The sequence below is a fragment of the Bubalus kerabau genome, chromosome 2 (assembly GCF_029407905.1).
Source record: "Bubalus kerabau isolate K-KA32 ecotype Philippines breed swamp buffalo chromosome 2, PCC_UOA_SB_1v2, whole genome shotgun sequence".
In the NCBI taxonomy this organism is placed as follows: Eukaryota; Metazoa; Chordata; class Mammalia; order Artiodactyla; family Bovidae; genus Bubalus; species Bubalus kerabau.
In genome coordinates this window covers 11,080,865-11,097,865 of record NC_073625.1, presented here as the reverse complement: position 1 = coordinate 11,097,865, position 17,001 = coordinate 11,080,865, and the positions used below count along the sequence as shown (strand labels likewise).

General features: G+C 39.0%; 1 protein-coding gene across 1 annotated transcript in view; it reads left to right on the top strand.

The window, feature by feature from the left end:
• The window catches only part of LOC129644378 (disintegrin and metalloproteinase domain-containing protein 5-like), a 166,720-nt gene that overhangs the window by 75,521 nt on the left and 74,198 nt on the right, over positions 1-17,001 (top strand). The gene's annotated exons all lie outside the window — the stretch shown is intronic.

The following is a 17,001-nucleotide window of genomic DNA, read 5'->3' as shown; positions in this document are numbered from 1 at the left end:
ACCTGCCAATGCAGGGGACACGGGTTTGATCCCTGGTCTGGGAACTAAGATCCCACATGCTGCAGGGCAGCTAAGCCCATGTGCCACAACTCGAGAGCTCTCACGCTGTAACTACGGAAGCCCCCATGCTCTAGATCTCATGTGCTACAATAAGGGGAGCCACCACAATGAGAAGCCAGTGCACCCCAACTGGAGTGTAGCCCCTGCTTGCCGTAACTAGAGAAAGCCCATGTAAAACAACAAAGACCCAGGGCAGCTGAAAATACATACATTAATTAATTTTAAAATGCCTTATAAAAGAGAAGACAGAGTCGACTACAAGGATTAGAGCAGAAGGAAAGGTGGAAAAAAATAAATAGGACTGAAAACACAGTGATTTCTTAATCAGTATCAAAGAAAAATTGGTTCCAGTTAAATGTAACAGCTGAACATCACTTTACTTTACTCATATCCCTAAAAGTAATGTATAGCAATGCAGAACAGAAAAAATAACAACAAAAATATACAGATCAAAGGTCAGTGAACTTTGGATGAAATAGAAGAGTGGTGCTATGAGCTGATATGCATTTACCGTGTGTTTGCAGCTTGAAATTGTTCATTCATTCATTAATTTAGAAAATAGTTTACTCCACACTGTCTTTTGGTGGGTATTGTAGAGAAGAAATCTTCATACAAACAAACATTAAAGATACAGCTTTGTATAATGATAAATGATTTAAAAATATAGTAAGCTAATAGAATAGAGTGACTGAGAGTGTATTTTAGCCAAGCTAAACAGAAAATGTCACTCTAGGTAGTGACATTTGAGTTAATACATAAATGACAGGAGCTACCCCACGCCCGAGGCCAGGGGCGGCGGCCGGGAGGACCAACCCCATATCCAAGGATCTGTGGCTGCGCGGGCACAGCAGGGCCTAGAGGAGCTATCCCACATTGAAGGCCAGGAAGGGCGGTGGTGAGGAGATACCCCTCGTTCAAGGTAAGGGGCAGTGGCTGTGCTTTGCTGGAGCAGCCGTGAAGAGATACCCCATGCCCAAGGTAAGAGAAACCCAAGTAAGATGGTAGGTGTTGCAAGAGGGCATCAGAGGGCAGACACACTGAAACCGTACTCACAGAAAACTAGTCAATCTAATCACACTAGGACCACAGCCTTGTCTAACTCAATGAAACTAAACCATGCCCGTGGGGCAACCCAAGATGGGCGGGTCATGGTGGAGAGTTCTGACAGAATGTGGTCCACTGGAGAAGGAAATGGCAAACCACTTCAGTATTCTTGCCTTGAGAACCCCATGAACAGTATGAAAAGGCAAAATGATAGGATACTGAAAGAGGAACTCCCCAGGTCAGTAGGGGCCCAATATGCTACTGGAGATCAGTGGAGAAATAACTCCAGAAAGAATGAAGGGAAGGAGCCAAAGCAAAAACAATACCCAGGTATGGATGTGACTGGTGATAGAAGCAAGGTCCAATGCTGTAAAGAGCAACATTGCATAGGAACCTGGAATGTCAGGTCCATGAATCAAGGCAAATTGGAAGTGGTCAAACAAGAGATGGCAAGGATTAATGTTGACATTCTAGGAATCAGCGAACTAAAATGGACTGAAATGGGTGAATTTAACTCAGATGACCATTATATCTACTACTGTGGGCAGGAAACCCTCAGAAGAAATGGAGTAGCCATCATGGTCAACAAAAGAGTCCGAAATGCAGTACTTGGATGCAATTTCAAAAACGACAGAATGATCTCTGTTCATTTCCAAGGCAAACCATTCAATATCACAGTAATCCAAGTCTATGCACCAACCAGTAACTCTGAAGAATCGGAAGTTGAACGGTTCTATGAAGACCTACAAGACCTTTTAGAACTAACACCCAAAAAAGATGTCCTTTTCATTATAGGGGACTGGAATGCAAAAGTTGGAAGTCAAGAAACACCTGGAGTAACAGGCAAATCTGGCGTTGGAATACGGAATGAAGCAGGGCAAAGACTAATAGAGTTTTGCCAAGAAAATGCACTGGTCATAGCAAACACACTCTTCCAACACAAGAGAAGACTCTACACATGGACATCACCAGAAGGTCAACACTGAAATCAGATTGATTATATTCTTTGCAGCCGAATATGGAGAAGCTCTATACAGTCAGCAAAAACAAGACCAGGAGCTGACTGTGGCTCAGATCATGAACCCCTTATGACCAAATTCAGACTTAAATTGAAGCAAGTAGGGAAAACCACTAGACCATTCAGGTATGACCTAAATCAAATCCCTTATGATTATACAGTGGAAGTGAGAAATAGATTTAAGGGCCTAGATCTGATAGATAGAGTGCCTGATGAACTATGGAATGAGATTCGTGACATTGTACAGGAGACAGGGATCAAACCATCCCCATGGAAAAGAAATGCAAAAAAGCAAAATGGCTGTCTGGGGAGGCCTTACAAATAGCTGTGAAAAGAAGAGATGCAAAAAGCAAAGGAGAAAAGGAAAGATATAAACATCTGAATGCAGAGTTCCAAAGAATAGCAAGAAGAGATAAGAAAGCCTTCCTCAGTGATCAATGCAAAGAAATAGAGGAAAACAACAGAATGGGAAAGACTAGAGATCTCTTCAAGAAAATTAGAGATACCAAGGAGACATTTCATGCAAAGATGGGCTCAATAAAGGACAGAAATGGTATGGATCTAACAGAAGCAGAAGATATTAAGAAGAGGTGGCAAGAACACACAGAAGAACTGTACAAAAAAGATCTTCATGACCCAGATAATTGCGATGGTGTGATCACTCACCTAGAGCCAGACATCCTGGAATGTGAAGTCAAGTGGGCCTTAGAAAGGCTCACTGCGAACAAGGCTAGTGGAGGTGATAGAATTCCAGTGGAGGTATTTAAAATCCTGAAAGATGATGCTGTGAAAGTGCTCCACTCAACAGGCCAGCAAATTTGGAAAACTCAGCAGTGGCCACAGGACTGGAAAAGGTCAGTTTTCATTCCAGTCCCAAAGAAAGGCAATGCCAAAGAATGCTCAAACTACCGCACAATTGCACTCATCTCACATGCTAGTAAAGTAATGCTCAAAATTCTCCAAGTCAGGCTTCAGCAATACGTGAACCGTGAACTTCCTGATGTTCAAGCTGGTTTTAGGAAATGCAGAGCAACCAGAGATCAAATTGCCAACATCTGCTGGATCATGGAAAAAGCAAGAGAGTTCCAGAAAAACATCTATTTCTGCTTTATTGACTATGCCAAAGCCTTTGACTGTGTGGGTCACAATAAACTGTGGAAAATTCTGAAAGAGATGGGAATACCAGACCACCTGACCTGCCTCTTGAGAACTCTGTATGCAGGTCAGGAAGCAACAGTTAGAACTGGACACGGAACAACAGACTGGTTCCAAATAGGAAAAGAGTACGTCAAGGCTGTATATTGTCACCCTGCTTATTTAACTTATATGCAGGGTATATCATGAGAAACGCTGGACTGGAAGAAACACAAGCTGGAATCAAGATTGCTTGGAGAAATATCAATAACCTCAGATATGCAGATGACACCACCCTTATGGCAGAAAGTGAAGAGAAACTAAAAAGCCTCTTGATGAAAGTGAAAGAGGAGAGTAAAAAAGTTGGCTTAAAACTCAACATTCAGAAAACGAAGATCATGGCATCCGGTCCCACCACTTCCTGGGAAATAGTTGGGGAAACAGTGGAAACAGTGTCAGACTTTATTTTTCTGGGCTCCAAAATCACTGTAGATGGTGACTGCAGCCATGAAATTAAAAGACGCTTACTCCTTGGAAGAAAAGTTATGACCAACCTAGATAGCATATTCAAAAACAGAGACATTACTTTGCCAACAAAGGGTCGTCTAGTGAAGGCTGTGGTTTTTCCTGTGGTCATGTATGGATGTGAGAGTTGGACTGTGAAGAAGGCTGAGCGCCGAAGAATTGATGCTTTTGAACTGTGGTGTTGGAGAAGACTCTTGAGAGTCCCTTGGACTGCAAGGAGATCCAACCAGTCCATTCTGAAGGACATCAGCCCTGGGATTTCTTTGGAGGGAATGATGCTGAAGCTAAAACTCCAGTACTTTGGCCACCTCATGCGAACAGTTGACTCATTGGAAAAGACCCTGATGCTGGGAGGGATTGGGAGCAGAGGAGAAGGGGATGACAGAGGATGAGATGGCTGGATGGCATCACTGACTTGATGGACGTGAGTCTGAGTGAACTCCGGGAGTTGGTGATGGACAGGGAGGCCTGGCGTCCTGCGATTCATGGGGTCGCAAAGATTTAGACACGACTGAGCAACTGAACTGAACTGATAAATGACAAAGGGAAAATTTGTGTAAAAGATTTCAAGAAAAAGAAGCAATAGAAAGATCTTGAACTGGGAATTCAATAAAGGAATAAAAGTGATTTGTTATTCTCTTCAAATTTAATGATGGATAAGGAAAGAGTGTATTGGTCCTTGTTTATGTGCTTCTCCAGAATTGTTAAGCCATGTTTTTCTGCTCAGTGCTTCTGATTAGAAAACAAAGGTCTAATTAATATTTATTTCCAAAATATGGATTCTTTTTTAGAAACACCGATTCAAATAATAATTCTTTAACAAGACTGATATACGTGTTTCTAAAATGTGGTTGACAAGTCAGACATTTTGTAATCTATCTCCTGTTTTAAAGGCAATGAAATAAAACTCTCATAAATCAGTTTGTACAAATTAAGAATTCATTGAAATATGACTATTTATCACTCGATTTGCTATAGCAGTGTGGTAGGAGATGGTACATTGGACTGAGTCTATGGGACAATCTCAATCTTTGTGGCCCTGGTTTTATTCTCAGTTCTATTGACAGATTGACCTCAGCCGCCATGTTTCATGTATTATTTCCAGGGAAAACCTCCCTGACAGAAAAAGTACATACAATTTTTGATAAAGCTTTGGTCACCTTAGTAATGTACCAACTATCTTTATTTGTTTTGCTTTTGTCTGTCTAGCCTCCCAAACCTTAATGAAGCATTAGCTTATAAGTTTTGCCTCAAGTCCTGTTTTGTGGAGGGCCCCTACTAAGACAAAAGGGGTCGGAGATGTAGGTGAAGGCCAGGTTTTATAGGGTCATGGTATGTTACTTATCTATCATTGCTTAACAAGTTAGCCTCAAACTTAAATTATCCTCACAGTTTCTATGGGTCAGGAATCTGGATGAGGCTTTCTTAGGGCTGGCTCAGGGTCTCCCACAACTATGCTGAAAATAGCAAGGACATAGAAAACATTTACCACACTATCAAGCAACTGGACTAAATTGACATCTACTGAACACTCCACCCAGCAACAGCAGAATATGCATTATTTATAATAATACATATCTTTGAGGATGGACATGCTAGGGTATAAAACCAGTCTCAGTATATTTCAAAAGGCTGCTGCTGCTACTGCTAAGTCGCTTCAGTCGTGTCCGACTCTGTGCGACCCCATAGACGGAAGCCCACCAGGCTCCCCCGTCCTTGGGATTCTCCAGGCAAGAACACTAGAGTGGGTTGCCATTTCCTTCTCCAATGCATGAAAGTGAAAAGTGAAAGTGAAGTCACTCAATCATGTCCGACTCTTAGTGACCCCATGGACTGCAGCCTATTGGCTCCTCCATCTATGGGATTTTCCAGGGAAGAGTGCTGGAGTGGGGTGCCATTGCCTTCTCCGTCTGGAATCATACAAAGATTGCCCTCTGATGACAGCAAAATTAAATTAGAAATCAACAAATGAAGGGAATTTAATAAAATCCACAAATACTGGAAATTAAAAAACACACTTATCAATAATCACAGTGTCAAAGAAAAAATAGTATTAAAACATTAGGCATTTTGAACTGAATAAAAAGCAACATATCAAGAGGTGTACAGCTACAGCAGTACTTAGAGGGAAAATTTTTAGCTTTAAATACTTAAATATATTGAAATATCTAAATATTTAAAGAAACTATTCTATAATGTTGTACTTTATAAATGTACAAAAAGGAGAGAATTAAATCCAGAGTCAGCATCATGAAAGAAATAATCATGGTTGAGAGGAAATTACTGAAACCAAAGTTGCTTCTTTCAAAAGGAATCAGCAAAAATGGACAAACCTTTACCTAGACCATGAAAAAAAGAGAGATAACATATCACCAAAATTAGAAATGAAAGAGGAGAATCCATACTGCTCTTACATGATTTAAAATAATTATAAGAAAATATACTAAACTAGTATATCCAAGCAAATTAGACAAATGGAAAAATTCCTAAGATGCAAAGTACCAAAACTGAGTTAAGAAGAGATGGAAATTCTGAATAAGCAAGTGTAAAACTGAATTAGGAACTTAAAATCTTTCCACAAAGTAAAGCCCAGATCCAGATATCTTCACTGGTGAATATTATCAAACACTTAAAGAAGAAATAATAATGTTTGATAACATTGTGTATTGGTGTATGATGTGTATTGTATGGTGTATTGTGTGGTATACAATACACCACAATCTCTCCTGGAATATGTAAGAGAGAGGAATACTTTAAAACTCATTCTAGATGATGGTGTTACCCTGACACCAATGCCAGATGAAGGCCTCACAAGAAACTATAGATTAATATTTCTCATGAATACTGATGCAAAAATCCTTTTCAAATTACAAACAGAATCCAGGAACTTGTGAAAAGAATGCCACCATGGCCAAGAGGGATTTATTTCAGTAGTGCACATTGATTTAATTAATGTAGTACACCACATTATTTAAATAAAGGAAAATAAAATACATGATCATTTCAAAATATGCAGAAAAACGATGTAGCAATATAACTAATGGAACATGCTGTGTATAGGACAGAGAACTGTACTAAATGCACTGTAGCGACCTGAATGGGAAGGAATTCTGAAAGGGAGAGGATATATGTTTGGCTCTTGAGAATCCCTTGGACTGCAAGGGGATCAAACCAGTCAGTTCTAAAGGAAATCAATCCTGAATATTCATTGGAAGGACTGATGCTGAAGTTCCAATATTTGGCCACCTGATACAAAGAGCTGACTCATTAGAGAAGACCCTGATGCTGGGAAAGACTGAAGGCAGGAGGAGAAGGGGATGACAGAGGATGAGATGGTTGGCTGTCATCACTGACTTGATGGACATGAGTTTGAGCAAGCCCTGGGAGATGCTGAAGGACAAGGAAGCCCGGCGTGCTGCAGTCCATGGGGTTGCAAAGAGACGGACATGATCAAGCGACTGAACAACGACAACAAATACGTATGGCTGATTCATTATGCTGTACAGTAGAAACAAAATGCAACGTTGTAAAACAACTATGCTCCAATAAAAATTAATTAAAAGTAGAAAATGTAATAGCCACTCATTTATAAAATTGTCTTCAAGTTATAAATAGGAAGGAACTTAACCTGACACAGAGCATCTATGAAATACCTACAGCTAACATCATACTAATATAAAAATTCTGAGTCCTTTCCCCCTAAAATCAAACAAAAAGCAAGAATACAGACTTCCATTACCTCTATTAAATGCTGTACTAGAGACTCCAGACAGTATATTCAGGTAAGAAAAAAGAAATAAAAGACATTCAATTTGGAAGGGAAGAAATGCAACTCACTTTCTCTCTTTGCAGATAACATGATCTTGCATATATATAATAATCCTAAGGAATCCATCAAAAATACCCTTTAAAACAATTAAATGAGTTTATAAAAAATCATGAGATACACAGTCGCAGTACAAAAATGAGTTGAATTTCTATGTAATTGCAATGAACAATCTGAAAATGAAATTAAAATCCCATTCACAGTAGCATAAAAATATTTAGGAATATTCCTTTTTTTTTTTTTTAAGCAGAGTCTTTTAAAACATTTTATTTATTTATTTGGCTGTGATGGGTTCTTGCATTGGAGAAGGAAATGGCAACCCACTCCAGTGTTCTTGCCTGGAGAATCCCAGGGACGGGGACGCCTGGTGGGCTGCAGACTATGGGGTCGCACGGGGTCGCACAGAGTCAGACACGACTGAAGCGACTTAGCAGCAGCAGTGATGGGTTCTAGTTGCAGCACACAGGATCTTCACTCTTCTGTTAAGGCACCCAGACTTTCTAGTTACTCTTTGGCATGTGGGATCTTAGTTTCCTTACCAGGGATTGAACCCTCATCCCCTGCATTTCAGGGCACATCCTTAACCACTGGACTGCCAGGGAAGTCCCAGGAATACTCTTAACAAAAGAAATGCAAAAGAAATACACTTAAAACATTTGTGAGAAAAAGAAAAAAAATCTGAGTGATGGAATACTCCATGTGAATGGATTGGAAGACTCAGAATTGTTATGATGACAATTCTGTCCTTTCTTAGAGGTCCCCAGTACTGTCTCTAGGTTTAATGAAGCAGTAGAGAACTCAAAGGACTCAGCATATAGCATACTCATGACTATTGCTTTATTATTTATTTATTACAAAGGACACAGAGAAAAATCAGTTTTTCGTCATGGATTTCCTTCTTCAATGTTTTCTAATTTTCAGTGTGCAGATCTTATATATCCTTAATTAGCATTATTCCTAAGCATTTTATTATTTTTGGTGCTATTATAAATAAGATTTTTTCTTAATTTCTTTTGTAGATAGTTCATTTTTACTGTAAAGAAACAATTGATTTTTGTATGTTGGTTTTGTATCTTGCAACTTTACACAATTCATTTTTATTTAACCATTTTTTTGGTGAAGTCTTTTTTATGTTTTTCTATATATAGGACGTTGTCATCTGCAAACAGAAATTGTTTGAATGTCATTTATTTATTTTTCTTGACTCATTGCTCTGGCTAGGACTTCCAGTACTAAGTGGAATAGGAGTAGCGAAAGAGGGAGTCCTTGGCTTGTTAGCTGTGGGGTTATCCTATGTGGACTTTATTATGTCGAGGTGCATTCCTTCCTATAGCTAAGTTGATAGTTTTATTATCATGAAAATATTAACTTTTGTCAGAGTTTTTAACAAAGTTATATTAACTTTTTCTGCATCTATTGAGATGATCATGTTATTTATTTATTTATTTTTTTTTTTGGTCTTTTTTTTTAAATTTTATTTTATTTTTAAACTTTACATAACTGTATTAGTTTTGCCAAATATCAAAATGAATCCGCCACAGGTATACATGTGTTCCCCATCCTGAACCCTCCTCCCTTCTCCCTCCCCATTCCATCCCTCTGGGTCGTCCCAGTGCACCAGCCCCAAGCATCCAGTATCGTGCATCGAACCTGGACTGGCAACTCATTTCATACATGATATTTTACATGTTTCAATGCCATTCTCCCATATCTTCCCACCCTCTCCCTCTCCCACAGAGTCCATAAGACTGTTCTATACATCAGTGTCTGTTTTGCTGTCTCGTACACAGGGTTATTGTTACCATCTTTCTAAATTCCATATATATGCGTTAGTATACTGTATTGGTGTTTTTCTTTCTGGCTTACTTCACTCTGTATAATAGGCTCCAGTTTCATCCACCTCATTAGAACTGATTCAAATGTATTCTTTTTAATGGCTGAATAATACTCCATTGTGTATATGTACCACAGCTTGCTTATCCATTCATCTGCTGATGGACATCTAGGTTGCTTCCATGTCCTGGCTATTATAAACAGTGCTGCAATGAACATTGGGGTACTCGTGTCTCTTTCCCTTCTGGTTTCCCCAGTGTGTATGCCCAGCAGTGGGATTGCTGGATCATAAGGCAGGTCTATTTCCAGTTTTTTAAGGAATCTCCACACTGTTCTCCATAGTGGCTGCACTAGTTTGCATTCCCAACAACAGTGTAAGAGGGTTCCCTTTTCTCCACACCCTCTCCAGCATTTATTACTTGTAGACTTTTGGATCGCAGCCATTCTGACTGGTGTGAAATGGTACCTCATAGTGGTTTTGATTTGCATTTCTCTGATAATGAGTGATGTTGAGCATCTTTTCATGTGTTTGTTAGCCATCTGTATGTCTTCTTTGGAGAAATGTCTATTTAGTTCTTTGGCCCATTTTTTGATTGGGTCATTTATTTTTCTGGAGTTGAGCTGTAGGAGTTGCTTGTATATTTTTGAGATTAGTTGTTTGTCAGTTGCTTCATTTGCTATTATCTTCTCCCATTCTGAAGGCTGTCTTTTCACCTTGCTAATAGTTTCCTTTGATGTGCAGAAGCTTTTAAGGTTAATTAGGTCCCATTTGTTTATTTTTGCTTTTATTTCCAATATTCTGGGAGGTGGGTCATAGAGGATCCTGCTGTGATGTATGTCAGAGAGTGTTTTGCCTATGTTCTCCTGTAGGAGTTTTATAGTTTCTGGTCTTACATTGAGATCTTTAATCCATTTTGAGTTTATTTTTGTGTATGGTGTTAGAAAGTCTTCTAGTTTCATTCTTTTACAAGTGGTTGACCAGAGTTCCCAGCACCACTTGTTAAAGAGATTGTCTTTAATCCATTGTATGTTCTTGCCTCCTTTGTCAAAGGTGTCCTTTGACAAAGCTAAGGTGTCCATAGCTGCATGGATTTATCTCTGGGCTTTCTATTTTGTTCCATTGATCTATATTTCTGTCTTTGTGCCAGTACCATACTGTCTTGATAACTGTGGCTTTGTAGTAGAGCCTGAAGTCAGGTAGGTTGATTCCTCCAGTTCCATTCTTCTTTCTCAAGATCGCTTTGGCTATTCGAGGTTTTTTGTTTTTCCATACAAATTGTGAAATTATTTGTTCTAGCTCTGTGAAGAATGCTGTTGGTAGCTTGATAGGGATTGCATTGAATCTATAGATTGCTTTGGGTAGTATACTCATTTTCACTATATTGATTCTTCCAATCCATGAACATGGTATATTTCTCCATCTGTTAGTGTCCTCTTTGATTTCTTTCACCAGTGTTTTATAGTTGATCATGTTATTTAAATCCTTCATTCTGTTCATGTAGTATATTGCATTTATTGATTCATGTATGTTCAAGTGAACTTGGATCCCAGGGCTAAATTTCATTTGATGATGGCATATGAACATTTTAATGTGCCATTGAATTTGGTTTGCTAGTATTTTGTTGAGAATTTTTGCATCTGTTTTCATTGGCATGAAGTATTTTTCCCCTTGAGATGTCTTTGCCTGACTTTGTTCTGAGGGTAATTCTGGTCTTGCAAAATGAGTTTGAAAATGTTTTCTTGCATTCAATTTTTTTTTAAAGAGATTAGGGAGGATTGGCCTTAATTTTTCTTTAACTGTTTGATAGAATTCAACGGAGAAGCTGTCAGATCATCCCAGGCTTTTCTTTCTTGGGAGGTCTTTGATAACTAATTTAGTGTCTTTGCCCATTATAGGTTTGTTCAGATTTCCAACTTTTTCATGATTCAACCTTAGAAGGTTATTTCTAGGTTTCTCTTAGATTATAAAATTTGTTGGTATATAATTATAGTCTCTTATCATCTCTTGTATGTCTGTGATATCTGTTCTAATGCCTCCTCTTTCATTTATAATTTTATGAGTTGTCTCTTTTTTCCCCTGTTAGCCTAGCTAAAAATTTGCCAATTCTATCTTCTCAAAAAGACCAGCTCTTAGTTTTCTTTGATGTATTTTTTTAATTGTTTTTCAAATCTCTATTTTACTTATTTCTGCTCTAATATATATTATTACCTTCCTTCTGCTAACTCTGAGCTTGGTTGTTTCTTCAAGTTGGAAAGGATGCTTGATCTGATTTCAGTCTTTTTAAATGTTTTAAGACTTGGCTTTGTCTTATGCTCTATCCTGGAGAATGTTCTACATGTACTTGAAGAGAATGTGTATTCTGGTGCTACTGGATGGAATGTTCTCTGTATGTTTGTTAGGCCCATTAGGTCTGTAATGTTGTTCAAATCTAGTGTTTTGCTATGGATTTTTCTGTTATGGATGATCTAGCCAATATTGAAAGTGTGGTAATGAAGTCACTTATTATTATTACTACACAGTAATAATAATTGTGACTTTCTGTCTTTAGTTCTGTTAATGTTTGCTTTGCATATTTAGGTATTCTAAGGTTGGGTGCATATGTATTTATAATTGTTATATCCTCTTGATGAGTTTATCTCTTTATCATTATATAATAACATTCTGTGTCTCTTGTGACAGTTTTTGACTTAAAGTCTATTTTATCTGATATTAGTGTGCCCTCTGATATTTTATCTGATTTTATCTGATATTTCATCTGATATTAGTGTGCATCACTGACTCAATGGACATGAGTTTGGGTGAACTCCAGGAGCTGGTGATGGACAGGGAGGCCTGGTGTTCTGCGGTTCATGGGGTTGCAGAGAGTTGGACACGACTGAGCGACTGAACTGAACTGAAGTATGCCCTCCCTGCTCTCTTTGCCATTTTCATGGACTACTTATTTCCATCCTTTCGCTTTTCGTGTATTTATATCCTGAAGGCTTAAATGAGTTTCTTGTAGGCAGCGTATAGTTGTCTTGTTTTTAGTTCATCTGTTTACTCTGTGTCTTTTGATTGTTGAATATAATTTATTTACTTGCAAACAGCAAAAGAGACACAGATGTATAGAACAGTCTTTTGGACTCTGTGGGAGAGGGCGAGGGTGGGATGATTTGGGAGAGTGGCATTGAAACATGTGTATTATCATACGTGAAACGAATCGCCAGTCCAGGTTCGATGCGTGAGACAGGGTGCTCGGGGCTGGTGCACTGTGATGACCCAGAGGGATGGGATGGGGAGGGAGGTGGGAGGGGGGTTCAGGATGGGGAACACATGTACATCCGTGGCGGATTCATGTCAATGTATGGCAAAACCACTAGAATATTGTAAAGTAATTAGCCTCCAATTAAAATAAATAAATTTATATTAAAAATAAATAAATAAAAGAAACACTTGCACATAAAAAAAAAGTATTGTTTGACAAGGAAGGATTTGCTATTGCCATAGTGTTGCTTTCTGTACATTTTGTTGTTCTTTTGTCCCATTTTTCCTCTTTTACTGTCTTACTTTGTGATGAGTTTTTGTGTGTGTGTGTGATGGTATGCTTTGTTTCATTTGTCTTTGTATTTTGTGTTTTGACTAACAGTATTTTCTTTGTGATTATCACAAGACTTATAAAAACATTTTATAGTGATAACAGGCTATTTAAGATAACAGCTTCAATTTCATATAAAATTCTATGCTTTTACTTCTTTCTCCCCACATCTCATGCTATTAATGCTGTTATAACATTTTTTGATAGAGTGCATCCTTGAGCAAATTGTTGTAGTTCTAGTTATTTTGAATGCTTTTATTTTTTAACTTTTATATCAGAGTTATAAGTGATTAACATAGCACCACATTACGTATATAGGGCTTCCCAGGTATCTCAGTGGATAAAGAATCCGCTTGCAACACAGGAGGTGCAGGAAACATCGGTTCGATCCCTGGGTCAGGAGGATCCCCTGGAGGAGAGCATGGCAACCGATTTCAGTATACTTGCTTGGAAAATCCCACGGACAGAGGAGCCTTGCAGGCTACAGTCCATGGGGGTCACAAAGAGTTGGACACACTGAAGCAACTGAGCATGTGTGCATATTATGTATAGTATTGGAGTATTTGAACTTTACTGAATACGTACTTTTGCCAACGGTTTTTATACTCTTACATGTTTTCATGAAGCTAACTGGCATCTTTTCATTTTGACTTAAAGAACTCTCTTCAGAGGGCATTGTGTGTGTGTGTGTGTGTGTGAGAGAGAGAGAGAGAGGTCTAGTGGCAATGAACTTCCTCAGCATTTGTTCTTCTGGTAAAGTTTTTATCTCTGCTTCATTTGTAAAGGACAGCTTTACTAGATATAGTTTTCTTAGCTGGCAAATGTTTTTCTTTGAAATTGCCGCCCCACTCTTCGTGCCACAAGGATTCTGTTCAGTAGTCTTACAGTCTTATGTGGCTTCCCTTGTGGTACATCTGTTTCCTTTTCTGTCAGTTTTCTTCCCTTTCTCTTTGCTCCTTTTGGGACTAACATATGCATACAGTGTTTATTTCGATGATGTTCCATAAATACCATAGAGTTTCTTTATTTTTTCTTCTTTGTTCTTCCAGCTGAATAATGTAAAATAATTGCCTATGAGTTCATTGTTTCTTCTGCTTGATCAACTGTGCTCTTGCAGCTTTTGTGTGAAAATTGTCAGTTCACTTTATTCTTAAGATCCAGAATTTATCTTGTTCCTTTAAAACAAAAAAACTCTCTTTATTCGATGTCTCATTTTGTCCATGTATTATTTTCCAGATTTTATTTATTTGTCTATCTGTTCTCTCTTATAGTTCATTGGACTTACGATGATTAATTTTTCTGTCAGGCAGTTTGTACATCTCCATTTTGGGGTGTCTTCCACAGAGATTTATTTTGTTTCTTTGGTGGTATCTTGTTTCCTTGATTCTTTATGTTCCTTGAAGTCTTGGCATTGCTGTCTTTGCATCTGAAGAAGTCGCCATCTCCTCCTGTGTTAACCAGTTGGCCTTGGGAGACAAGTCAGGCACCAGTCAGCCCAGCTAGAGTTCAGAGCGTCTCTCAGACCTTTCCTGTGGGTGTGTTTACTCCATTCCTCTCACTCCCTCACAGTGGGAAAGATTAGGACTGTATGCTTTCTCTCAGTCTTGCAAAGCCAGTATGAATGTGGAAAGCCTCCCATTTATTTTCCCCAAGATAGTGCCTTGGAGTGTTCAAAGTTGCGCACCTTCTCTGAGTTAGGAGGTTCCGGCCAGCTGCTGACATCCATGTGCACCAAGTTGTTGGGGATTCACGTGCGCCATCTGCTGGAGAGTGTGGGTGCTGGCTGTAGATGGGGTGTGTGGCTTGCCTGAGCTGTGTGTCCTCAGGCGAGGCATCCTATTGGCAAGAGCCTGTGAGCCAGTTCTTAGGATGCTGGTTGTTGTGCTCCACACACTGTTGCTGTGAGCTCCCATCCCTTTTCCCTATTCCTCAGTCTCTCCAGGGCCTTCCCTGGTGGCTCAGTGGTAAAATATCTGCATGCCAATGCAGGAGACCTGGCTTCGATCCCTGGGTTTGGAGGATCCCCTGGAGAAGGAAATGGCAGCTCAGAACCTGGGAAACAAGGTGTCTCCAGACTATTCAATGGTGCCAGTTCCCTCAGTGTTCTGGGTGGGGCAGGATAAAAGTGGGCCTCATGGCCAGTGTCTCGCAAGGCTGGGGAAACCCGGCTCTCACATCACTTTCACTTTCCTCTGTTGGAGAAATCACAGGCCACCTTGGGTGAGAGGTGATGTGGATGAAGTGCAACTGTTCTTCTTACCCACTTCAGTGCATCAACTCGCAGATATTTTTACTCTCCAGGGGACTGGAAATTTTTTGGGGGGGATTCTGTGGCTCCCACAAAGGTGTTCTTATCCATGGTATATACAGTCTGAAGATCACCTATTTCCCCACTCTACTGATACCTCTCTCCTCTTCTTTTCCATTATTGATCATAGTATAGTATTAATTATTCATATTAATGGTAACTTGAAAAATTAATCAAGTTGTTGAAGACAGCTAGTATAGTGATGTAGAGTCATTACTGTGCCCAAAGGGAATACATTTTCTGCCTCAGAAATCATATTTACATGCCCACAGGGATACCTGAATAACTGCTGGTGAGACTGGGGCAGTGTTTATGATTCTAATTAGTCTCTGAGCCCAATTATGGAAAGGGATAAGCCCTTTCCAGGCTATGATTTTTCTGATATAGTAATTTTTTTACGATGCAGTTAAGACTGGTGTAATGGTCAGAAACAATAAATTTAACCCATTTATCCCTGGTTCAGTTGTATACAGGGACACACCCCTGTACCCAGATTATACATTTTATGTACAGACTGACAGTCTTGGCAAGAATAAAAATATATGTAGAACAACAAGAAAAACAAAATAAAAATATTTTAGGAGTAAATGATGTGAAACAAGGAGTCAGAAGGTTTAAAAAAATTAAGGTTATTTGGGAATTAAGAGAGCCATGGAAAGAAAAATAAACCCACTTTAACGAAGGAAGCAAGTACAATGATAAAGCTTGGTTCAAATAACTTTTGAGGAACTGGGTATTTAAATACTGAAGAAGAAGTTAGGTGAAATAAGCCCTTCTAATAAACCTATGTACTGTATGATTCCAACTATATGACATTCTGGAAAAGGAAAATCCTAGAGACAGTGAGAAGATCAGTAGTTGTGAGGCACGGAGGAGGAGATGAATAGGAAGAGCATGAAGGACCTTAGGGCACTGCAAGTGCTCGCTTATCTCCACCTGGAATGTGGAGCAGCAGGAAAGAGCTCTAATATACTGGGGTTTGAATGGTTATGATGTGTCAGTGTAAGGGCGTCAACTGCAACAAACGCATCATGTACTTGGTTGTGTGCAGCAGGGGTTATAAGGAAAATCTCTGTACTTTCTATGCAATAAAGTTTTAATGATAAAAGAAATTAGAATTAAAGGAAGATTGACAATTATACACATATGTAAAAAAAAATCTGCATTCTGAAAAAGCAAATAAAATACCTTCTCATTATATGTGTTTTCTTTTAGAAACAATTTTAATTATTGGTTTTGATTTGAATGTTAACTCTATAAGCTTAGGTGACACAAGTATTGTGTTTTGTCTTCCCACCCATCACTTGGAGAACTTGTGTCAGATTTGCTGCAGGTAGTGGATACTTGTTGACAATAAGAGAAGTATCCAGAAACTCTCTTTGTGAGGTGTGGCAGTAAATGTTATATAAGCTGGGGCTTCAGTCCACGGATGGAGTCCCAAAGAATTGGACACGACTGAGTGACTGAACAACAACTAGGACCTTGAAGCTGGAAAAATTTTGACTTAGTTGTGTAAGATACTGATGATAGCCATGAGGGTATTGGGGCTTGGGCTGAGTAAAAGGCTTTGCAGTGGTGGTATTTAGATATTTTTTTGCAAAAGTAGATATGCATAAAGGGTACACTGGAGCTATGAGCTAATAGTAAGCACTGAAGAGATTAGAGATATATAATTGGG